The following is an 11867-nucleotide window of genomic DNA, read 5'->3' on the forward strand; positions in this document are numbered from 1 at the left end:
TTTCTTTGTTGTAAATTAATTCACCATATATGCACACGTTAATTTCTGGGCTATTTTGTTCCATTGATTTTTTTTTTGTCTGTTTTTATGCCAAGATCATATACTGTTTTCATTACTATAGCTTTGTAATATAGTTTGTAATCAGGGAGCATGATGCCTCAGCTTTGTTCTTTCTCAAGATTGCTTTGGCTATTTGGGGTCTTTTGTGGCTCCATACAAATTTTAGGATTGCTTATTCTATTTCTATGAAAAAATTTCATTGGAATTTTGATAGAAATTGCACTGAATCTATAGATTGCTTTGCATATTATGAACATTTTAACAATATTAAATCCTCCAAATCATGAACATTAAACATTCTTTCCATTTATTTGTGATTTCTATTCTTTTAAATTTGTTCAGGTATGTTTGATGGCCCAGAATGTGTTATATTTTGGAGAATATTCCAAATATGCATTCTTCTGTTGTTGGATGAAGTAGTCTATGGATGTCAAGCATATCTAGTTGTTGAGTTCAACTATATCCTTACTGATTTACTTACTGCTCAATCTATTTCTAAGAGAGTGGTGTTGAAGTCTCCGGCTATAATAGTGGATTCATCCATTTCTTCTTGCAGTTCATTTAGCTTTTGTCTCATGTAGCTTGATGCTTTGATGTTAGGCATATACACATTCCCAATTGTTATGTCATCTTGAAAAATTGACCCCTTTATCATTATATAATATCTTTCTTTATCCCTGATAACTTTGTTTACTTCAAAGACTCCTTTATCTGAAATTAATAGAGGTGGTCCTGCTTACTTTTGATTAATACTGGCATGGCATATTTTTCTTCATCTATATACTTTAGTCTGTATGTGTCTTTATATTTAAAGTGGTTTCCTGTAGATGGCATAGGGTCGTGTCCTGTTTTTTGATGCACTCTGACAATCTTTGTTTTTGAATCGGTTCATTTAGACTAGTGACATTCAAAATGATTATTGATATAGTTGGATTAATATATACCATATTTGCTTAGTATTCTCTGAGATTTCTGGGTTTGTGGTTTGGTGTCTGACATTAATTTGGGGGAAATTCTCAGTCATTATGTGTTTTGTATATTTCTTGTGTTCCTTTCTCTTTCTTCCCTGTCAGATTTTCTCATTATGCATATATTACACCTTTGTAGTTGTCCCATAGTGCTTGGATATTTTGTTTTTATTTTTGTTTTGTTTTTTAGTTTTTGTTTTCTTTGCTTTTCATTTTAGAAGGATTCTATTGATATAACTTCTAGCTCATATAGTCTTTCCTCAACCATATCCGGTCTACTAATAAGCCCATCAAAGGAATTCTTGATTTCTGTTATAGTTTTTTAATCTTTAGCATTTCTTTTTAGTCTTTCTTAAGATTTCCATATCTCTGCTTATATTGCTCATCTGTTCTTGCATGCTATTTTACCTATTAAACCCCTTAGCATATTAATCATGGTTTTTAAATTCCCTATCTGATAATTCTAACATCCTAGCCATGTCTGGTTCTGATGCTTGCTTTGTCTCTTCAAATTGTGTTTTCACCTTTTGGTATGACTTGTAAGTTTTTCTTGATAGCCAGACAGGATATACTACGTATAAGAAAATAACGTAAATAGGCTTTTAGTAATGTAGTGGTGAAGTTTAGGTCAAGAGAAACTGTTCTACAGTCTTATGATTAGGTGTCAGTCATCTAGTAAACTTATTCTTTTGGACTGTGAACATTTCAAGTGCTTCTCAGTATTTTTATCCTCAGTTATGTGGGACAGGATGGCTAGAGTGGGCTGGAGTTGGGTATTTCTCTTCCCCAGGTCAATTAGTTTCTGATAATATCCCTGTAGGTTAGGCTTTGGTTAACTTGTTTCCTCTGGGGGCAGGCTTTTTTTTTTTTTAATTCAATTAGCCAACATATAGTACATCATTAGTTTCAGATGTAGTTTTCAATAATTTATCAGTTGCGTATTAACACCCAGTGGTCATCACATCATGTGCCCTACTTAATACCCTTCACTCAATTACCCCATCCCCTCCAACCACCTCCCCTTCAGCAACCCTCAGTTGGGAAGGGTGGTGGTGGTGGGGCAGGTCAGCCCAGTGATGGTTATTAAGGAGGGCACGTATTCCACGGAGCACTGTTTGTTATATGCAAACAATGACTCATGGAACCCTACATCAAAAACTAATGATGTACTGTATGGTGACTAATGTAATAATAAATAAATAAACAGAACATAACATAATAAAAGTAAACAAATAAATAAATAAAAATAAAAATAAACTGCTTATTATCAACAACAAGAAAAAGTTTATTACCTTTAGTTAAGAGTATTCTGGTGTCTTTCAGAATGGTTTGTTTTCCCTTGCCCCTGCCGGAAGTCTGAGGAAATTTTTCTCTGACAATTATCCTGTGAATCCAGCAAGATTTACTCCTGAAAGTAAATTTCACCATACTGTGTGGCTAACCCCTCAGTGCCCAGGTCCCCTAGAATCTTTAACTGTAAGTATTGCCCACACTGAACCTCCAGCAATGCATCAATTACCGTTCAGGTTTCTTACCTTGGCACTTGTTCTTGTGATGGTTTCACTAGTGAGTATCTGTTCTGGGAAGCTGCAACTCCCAGTCTGTCTATCCAATCTTGTAGGGTATTAGTTTGTCCTGTGTCTTCCCCTCTCATGGATCCAAGGGTGGGTGTTGATTTTTTATCATTCAGCTTTTTACTCATTGTTAGAATGGAATGGTGACTTTCAAGCTTCTTGTATATGGGACAGGAAACTGGAAGTCTAGCTTGTCTTTTCATTATCATAAAAATGTCTTTTAAAAATTTAAAATTTAAAATTTTGAGGAACCTAGTTTATGATTTTTTTCTTTCTCTTTCTTTCTTTCTTTCTTTCTTCTTCTTTCTTTCTTCTGATGTGCCATTATTGTCATATTTAAGGAATTTTTCCTTAATCCTAGGTCAAAACTATTTTCTTCTATGTTTTAATTTTTAAAAATTCAATTTTTTATTTTATATTTAGGTCTATGAATCAAAGGTTTTGTTATTATTTTTGTTTGTTTTGTTTCTTTGCATATGGATATGCAATTGCTCCAGTGACATATATACGTTTGTGTGTGTGTGTGTGGTGTTTTGTTTTGTTTTTTGGAAAATTTTTCTTTCTCCACTGAGTTAACTTTTTTTAGATACATATGTTAACCATAGATGTACGGATGTATGAGAGGCTCTCTATTCTGTTTCATTGCTATATAGTTCTATCATGATGCTAATGTCATAAATTTTTAATATTTAAATTAAGCCTTGAGATAGGTAGTGTTAGTCCTCCAACTTTATTTTTTTCAGGGTAGCTTTTTTTATTCTGGGTTATTTTCATTTCAATGCCACTGATGGAATCTGTTTGTCAAATTTTGCAAAAAGTCTGCTGAGATTTTTATTAATATTGCATTGAATCTATAAATGAATTTGGAAAGAATTGAAATCTTAACAGTATTTAATTTTCTAATCCACAAAATTTCTTTCTATTTATATAGATTTTAATTTATCTCATCACTGTTTGAAAGTTTTAATATAGGTCCTTTTATCAGTTTTGTCACCTACTTTATATCCCTAATTATGTCATGTGCTTCCAAAGCTATTGTTCTCTTTAACTTAAATGCTTAATTGCTTGTTGCTGGGATATGTAAAAAAAAAACTAGCTTTCATTGTGATATATCCCACAACTTTGCTGAACTTGCTTATTAGTTCTAACAGAATTTTGGTAGATTCCATGAGATTTTCCATTGGCAATCATGTCATCTGTGAACACAGTTTTAATTCCTTTCCATCTTGATGCATTTTTCTTCCTTGCTTCGTTGTGTAGGTTAGAATCACCAATATAATGTGGTTTCCATAAAATGAGTCAAGATATCTTTGTCTCATTTATGATCAAAGTAGGCAAGCATTTGATCTTTCACCATTAAGTATGATGTTAGCTCTTTTTCTCTACCTCTCCCTGTCCCACTTCTAAGGTTGAGGAATTTCCCTTCTATTTCTGATACGCTAAGACTTTAATCATCAGTGGATGTTGGCTTTTGTCAAATATTCCTTTTTGCTTCTATTGAGAACATCCAGCATCTTTTTACTAATTTGTTAATATTTTGAGTTATAGTGATTGATTTTTTTTAATGTAGAGCCTATCTTGCAGTCCTTGGGTAAATCTCACTTGCTCATGTTTGTTTATATCTGTTTGATATATTATTCCTGGATTTTCCTTCATAAAATTTGGTTTAGAATTTTCATGCCTATGTTAATGAGAGATATTGGTGAGTTTTCTTCTCTTGTGATAACTGACAGGTTTTGTGATGAGGGTATCTTGGTCTTGTAGAATGAATTGGAAACTATTCCCTACTGTTTGATTTTCTGTAAGATTTTATAGAGGATTGTCATTATTTCTTCTTTAAATTATTGTTAGAATTCAGCAGTAAAGCCATATGAACATGGAGTTTCTTTATAGAAAAGAACTGAACTACAACTTCAGTTTCTGTAATAATGTCAGAACTACATAGATGATGTACTTTTTGAATGAGGATTGGTAGTTTGTGTCTTTCAAAGAAATTGTTCATTTTATTGAGGTTCTTAAGCTTATGAGCATGAAGTTATTCATAATATTCTCTTTTGTATTAAACATCTGTAGAATCTATGCCAATCCATCCCTCTTATTCCTGATATTAGCAGTTTGTGTCATGTCTCCTTTTGTCCATAACCAGTCCTGTTAAAGGCTTATCTTTTTTTTTTTTTTTTTTTGTATTCTCAAAGAACTCGTTTTTGGGTTTACTGATTTTTATTTATTTATTTAATTTTTAAGATTTTATTTATTTATTCAACAGAGATAGAGACAGCCAGTGAGAGAGGGAACACAAGCAGGGGGAGTGGGAGAGGAAGAAGCAGGCTCATAGCGGAGGAGCCTGATGTGGGGCTCGATCCCATAACGCCGAGATCACGCCCTGAGCCGAAGGCAGACGCTTAACCGCTGTGCCACCCAGGGGGCCCTATTTTCTATTTCTTATTTCATTGCTTTATACTATGATTTTTAATATATCCTTTCAGTTGCTTATTTTTATTGTATTTGCTGTTCTTTTTCTAGATGGCATTTGGGGATCACTGATTTTAAAATTTTGTTCTTTTTAGTATATCTGTTTATTGCTATAATATTTCCCTAAGTACTACTTTTAGCATCCCACAAACTTTGATTTTTTTTTCCATTTTCACTACATTGAAAATACATTGTTTTTTTCCATATAATTGGGGATTTTTCAGATATCTTTCGTTATTGCTAGTTTAATTATATTTTTCAGAATTTGAAGTAAAAACTCAGTGTAAGTTGATTCCTTTTAAAATGTATTGAGATTTATTTTTTGGTTTAGATTATGTTTCAGCCTTTCTTCCTCTTGCTGGGGTAGTAAAGTAGTAGCTAAAGTAGTATTGACTCGCAAGGTGCATGCTCCTTTTGGGTCTGCAAAAGGAAGTGATAGGGCACTAGAGCTCCCCCTGCTGGCCTCTTGACTTCACTTTTAAAGGTTTCCTTTTATTAATTTTCACACATCCTTATCTTCATTCTACTGTACATAACTTGTAGCTTGTCTTTGTTCCTTGGCTGTTTATAAAAATTTCTATTTCGAGTAATTTGATTAAAACCCTGCATTAAGCTTCTCAGATCTGTGAAGTTTATAGTTTTCATAAAATTAGAGAATGTCAGGCAATTATATCTTAAAGTACTTTTTAAAAAGCTTTTTTTGGAGCCTGAATACCATATATTAGGTTGGTTGAAATTGTACCTATGGTTAATAATACTCTGTTAAATTTTTTTTCTCTCCACATTTCTATTTGATAATTTGTATTGCTTTGTATTCACAGATTCCAACTTGTGTATATCTAATCTGCTATTAATCCATGCAGACATATTTAGTTTTAGCTCTAGAAGTTTGATTTGGGTCTTTTTTATACCACAACTCTACTTCAATTTTTGAACACATGCAATAGAGTTATAGTAACTACTTAAATATATTTGTCTGCTAATTTCTGTCAATTCTGGATGAGTAATGACTTTTCCTCCTCATTATGGGACATATTTTGCTTTTTTTTTATCTCTCTGGTAATCATTGATAACATTCTAGATATTGTGAATTTTTTCTCATGGTACTGAATATTTTATTATTCCTATCAATGCCTTTTAGTGTTATTTGGGATACATTTAAATTACTTGGAATTGGTTTGATCCTTTTTATGGAAAAAATTTTCATTGAAAAACTTAAGACTAAGGTACATTAAATAAAATAAATTTCTGGAGGGAAAAATCAAAGCCCAGAATAGGGAAAAAAAATAGGTAACATTGTCTGGGCAATAGCAGAACCCAGAGAATATATTCCTTTAACTGAAAAATGCTAGGTACTTCATCATTGACCTTTAGATACAAAATGACCTACAAGACATAATTTGTGGTTCTTGGTGTTGAAGTCCACAGGTTAAGCTAGGAAATCTTCAAACCTTTAGCTGAACTCCATAAGGGGTTATCTGGCCCTTGAATTTTTTTTGTCCTTGTTTAAGAGGTAGCAACAGCAACTATCTTCTGGGCAGCTTCTTTCTTGGCATGAGGAAGGGTAGAACAGCCAGAGCTTGGTCCACCTTAGAGTGCAGGGATTCAGTAGACTCTGGCATGTGCAGCAGGTCAGACTTGCCAGTCCTTGTAGTCTTTCTGACTGGTTTGAACGCATTGTTTGGATGAACAGAACGACTGTTCTCCCAGCACCTGCTTTTGTTCCTGGGAGGTGCTGTGGCCAGCATGGAAGTGGCCAGGGGCTCTAGTGCCTTCACATGCAAAGTAGGCTGGGATGCCTGCAAAGGCTGTATGGCAGACAGTGCAAGGGCTGCAGACACTGGGAGCCTATCTGTAAGGTAGCAGCAGCAACAGCAGCATGAGGCGCTAAGTACTGTGCTCTGGCTGTGGGAACACCAACTCTCTGAGTGGCAGTAGGGAGGCCATGAGAGGATGGAACATTACCAGCTGGAGCCAGATGGCAAAGGGTTGGACAAGCACAGACTGGGCGATAGCACATGGTATTCCTCGGAAGCCTTGAAGTCTCCCACCTTGCTGCCAACATAGATTAAGCCTCATTAAGCCTGAGGCTTAATCTATGCCTCATCTGTGCTAACTGGTAAGGTGTATAATGTAAAAGTCTTCCTGGAGCTTGTGGAGCTGCTGGTACAAAGTAGCTCCCAGCTGCAGGCTGAAACTGATTTAAGATGGCTTTGGCCATCTGTTGTATATAGTTGCTGGTCAGGTGAGCCTTTCTGTTTTCCTTCCTGTGGGCCTGGGCAGCATACAATGGCTTAGAGTCACCATGCCTGCATTCATCTCAAGGATTACTTTGATCGCCTCTTTGGGAGAGGAGAAACACAGGAAGCCAAATTCTCGGCTTTTCCCATCCTCCAGCATTACCTTAGCACAGGTGAGTAATCTGAAAGGAGAAAACGCTTCCCTTAATTTATCACCATCAGTGGGATTACGCAAGTTCTTTACGTAGAGATCCACCTCTTGATATCGATGAATTCTCTCACTCCTGCTATTCAAATTTCCACTTTATCTCAACCCATCATTCACTTTTTTCTCTGTAAAGGGCCTATAAATATGACTTCCCCTGTGATTTCTTTCTCATTCATCTCTTCTGGGCTTCTATTGGCATACTCATGCTTTTCACAGCTCACAAAGTCAAAGCATTTGGATTTCCCACCGGGATTTCTCATCACCTTGACACTTAGGGTCTTGCCAAATTGGCTGAAAAGCTCTTTCAGACTCTCATCATTCACCTCTTCCTTGAAGTTTTTGATATCAACATTGGTGAATTCCTTGGCTTGGGCTCCAAATTCAGCTTCCCACTCTGGAGATTTGAATCTGCTCACAAACACTGCAGAGTCATTGAGGAGCATGCAGTTTATCTTCCAGAGGACTTGTCAGCAGCCTCCTGGGTCTCCAAGTGGACAAATGCATAACCCTTAGAGTTGTTCTCATCACAGACCACCTTGCAGGACAGAGTGTTTCCAAAAGCAGAAAAAGTATTCCAAACTGCCTTGTTTCCTAGAGATCTGTCCACGTTCTGGATGAAGACAGTTCTCATACCAGATTTTCTCAAAGACAGAGAATGCATGATACAAAGTGGCTTTCCCTTAATCACATTAAATTTCGTAATGTCCAAGGCACACCCAGCAACAGCAGGCTGCTGGAAGTTGACAGAGTTATAACCCAGGGAGCTCTATGATCATGTTACACAAACTTGAATGGAAAACACAGATACCACAGGACTGAGTTTTTCATCCAGCAAGGCCTCCCTGCCTTCCAAGTGCAGGTCACTCCCATACAGGGGCAGCTGGGGGCTGCAGCATTCATCTCCCTTGCGCCCGCCACCTCAAGCCCCACCAGGAGGATGTCCTGTAGGGATCACACAGGTCAAAGGGGCTCTTCTCAGAGCTGTGGCCCAGGCCACACCCACGGCTGGCACAGATGAAGCTAGGAGAAGCTGTGGCTCAGAGAGACGGAGGACTGCAAAGAGTTCAGGGACAGTTCGGCACAACAGCAACACCACAGACAAGAGGCTCTCAAAACCAATATGACCCTCCTGGGAGTTTGCAATTTTCAGCTGTCCATCAGGATGCTGCCAAATGTTGCTCACAGGGGTCCCCAGGACATGCATTGCTCTGTAGATACAGGCATGGGGCTCTTGGCAGTTTAAGATTACAGCAACCAGTGGAAGGGGGAAACAAAAATTTTTTCAGAGCCACTATGCAAGCCCTGGGTGGACCGACCATGCAGTTGTCCCTTGCACCCAGTGTGGGCAGTTCCCAAGCCTGAGGGAGACTGGGTGCAGCTGCTGCTGGCTCACCAGCCAACCCACAGTGAACCTGGCCAGACGGCTTCCCTGACTGGCGCGCAATAAGGATTCTCACTTTCTTTCCCTTTTCCATTTTATTCAATTTTTTTATTCTAATTTTCTTAATTTTATATGTTTTTTATTTTAAAATATTTATTTTCCTTTCTTTTCTACTCTTCCTCCTCCTCCTTCTTCTTTTTGTTTATTTATTCTTAAAGATTTTATTCTTTATTTATTTGAGAGAGAGAGAGAAAGTGGAGTGAGAGAGAGAGAGAGCATGCATGAGTGGTGGTGGGAGAGGGAAAAGCAGACTCCCTGCTGAGCAGGGAGCCTGAGGAGGTGGGGGGCTCAATTCCAGGATCCTGGGATCATGACCTGAGCAGATGGCAGATGCTTAACTGACTGAGCCACCCAGGTGCCCCTCCTTCCTTTTTTTAAATCTCTCTCTCTTTGGTTAAGCTGCTGGGCCTGAGAGTGACAAGGCCAGAGAGTCTCTGGGCAGAGAGATGGCTTGATTTTTTTTATATCTTGATCTTAAGACTTTTTTAGGTGGGACCAGAACTGAGTTTGGTTCAGCTCTCACTTTTTCCTGAAGCAAGATCCTTCTCTGGGCTCCACCCAATGCCTAAGAATCATAAGAGTTCCCATTGCCTGCTGAAGAGTCATTGCCCGGCTGTATGAGCAGTAGGGACTGCTGTCTTTGATCGTCTCATGTGATGCTGTGGCTTCCAGAACTTTCCTCCAGAACATGCACGCCCTGATCAGTGCTTTGCTGAATATTCAAAGCTAACTGCAGATTTCTTAATTTCTCACTCTATGCATCTTTCTCCTCTTTGTTAATATATCTTCTAAATTGATGCTGCTTCGGTGCCCTTGGAATCTCAGCTCCCTTTCTTCAACTCAGCAGGTTTTTTTCAGCTCATTATTTTTTATTATTTATTTATCTATCTATGTATCTATGTATGTATGTATCTATCATCTATCTATCATCTATCTATCATCTATCTATCTATCTATCTATCTATCTATCATCTATCTATTTATCTATTGTCATTTTGAAGTATGGGGGTCAATCTAGTCCATGTGCATTTCATTGTCTTTTGGCTTTCATGGCTTTATATAAATAGCCAGCTTGTTATTCTTTCTGTTGTTCTGTTAAATGTAGCATGCCCTTATTTTCTTCCTGCTTTTTAAATATTTATGTCACTTTGCTTGTATTGGCTGCTTTATTTCTTCTTCTGTTCTCCTGATAGTATTGTGGCATAGTAATAATGCTGCTTCTCAGAATCAGTGAGGTGAGAGGATGATTATTTTGATGAAATTGTCTGAGTTAGGGCTACATTGCCTTCAGGGATAGAAGACCTGTCCTATATCAATTGCAGGCTTGTCCTCTGTGCTGGACGGTTTTTCCTTATTCACTGAAGGAATGTAGGACTTTTCTCTGTACCTTTTCCTTTTTTTTTTTTAAGATTTTATTTATCTATTTGAAAGAGTGAGAGAGAGAGAGAGCACACGAGAAAGAGGAGGATCACAGGAGAAGCTGAGCAGGGAGCCTGACAAGGGGCTTGATCCCCAGACTCCGGGATCATGACCTGAGCTGAACGCAGATGCTTAACAGACTGAGCCACCCAGGAATCCCATCTCTACCATTTCCTCCAAGACACCCACTTCTTGCATTAACCATTACTTAGTGAAAATCCTTTGGAGTTATTTGGCAGCTGAATGCTTATCAAAAATCCCAATCCCAACAGTTTACATGGTCTTTAAAGTTTCAATTGGTTTTTCCTCCTCCATAAAGTGTCCCTTTGTCTATGACAAGCTTAGTGCTTTTGTTGCCTGTTTTTATACTCAACACATGCCTCAGGGAGGAAAGTTGATTTCTGCCTAGCTAAAAGAACACTACACTCTATGAAATTTAGTTTTTTTAGAGTCTTTTGATTCCCCAGATATCTGGTGTTTAAATATATATATATATGTATGTAATGATGTTTTAAAGTTATCGTTTTATCAAGTTGTTATCTCAGGGCAGATTTGGGGCTGTGGCCTACATCTTAACCAGAGGCAGAATTCCAGGTCTTAATATTTTATGATAATGAATATACTAGCTTCTTAAATCTTCATAAGTTTTTTTAATTTAAATATATCTTCTGTTTGTGCTTGATACCCTCAGGTGTTGGAGTAGTCCACCATAATTTTGTGATTTTACTTTTGGCTAATATTTAGCAATGTTCATTTATCAACTCACCTTTCTGTTTAAAATTTATGTTTACCTGTTCTATAAAGCAATTATTCAAGAGACCTAACAAAAGACTGTCAGTACATGCTATATTTATTTTGGGTGTGGGCTCTTTCTTCCTTCTGGGTACTTAAAGTTATCTGGGGTGGCCCTGTTCTCCCTGAATGACCAAGACTCCTTTTCAATACCTTACGTTCTGGATAAATGCCTCTGTTGCTATCTGCTCTGTATAGTAGAGGTAAGAGATGCTGTGAAAAAAATGTATTTCCCCAGTTAATCATCCTAACACTGCCCCAGACCCACTTATTCTGAGATTGCCAGCTCCTATATACCTCATCCTAGAACTACTCCTCATCCGAGAACTAATTCAAGCTTTGCAGCATTTGATTATATGAAACTTTGAATGTGGTTTTTCTCAGACAATGCAATTTTTTTTGTATTAAACAACAACAAAAAATTTAAATCCTTTCTCTTGATAGCAGTCTTTTTTTACAGAGTATTATGACTATTATAGATTTATTTTCTTCAAATACATACTCACATCATTTTTAAGAATTTGAGGTGAAGTGTGCCGTGTCTGTCATGTTAACCTGATGTCTGAGAATGTATTAATATACACCAAATACACATTACTTGCATTTCTATGTATATGTGTATATTAGTGTCCACATATATTTGTATATACATAGGTCTGCATATATTTATATATAACAATTAAATCACACCTG

The 11867-nt window shown here is 37.1% G+C and overlaps 1 pseudogene; it reads right to left on the reverse strand.

Annotated features, from left to right (window-relative positions):
- Positions 1–6475: 6475 nt before the first annotated feature.
- On the reverse strand, positions 6476–8726 carry LOC103677411 (annotated as a pseudogene).
- Positions 8727–11867: the final 3141 nt, after the last annotated feature.

This window comes from Ursus maritimus, unplaced genomic scaffold (genome assembly GCF_017311325.1).
Source record: "Ursus maritimus isolate PB19 unplaced genomic scaffold, ASM1731132v1 scaffold_9, whole genome shotgun sequence".
Taxonomy (NCBI): domain Eukaryota; kingdom Metazoa; phylum Chordata; class Mammalia; order Carnivora; family Ursidae; genus Ursus; species Ursus maritimus.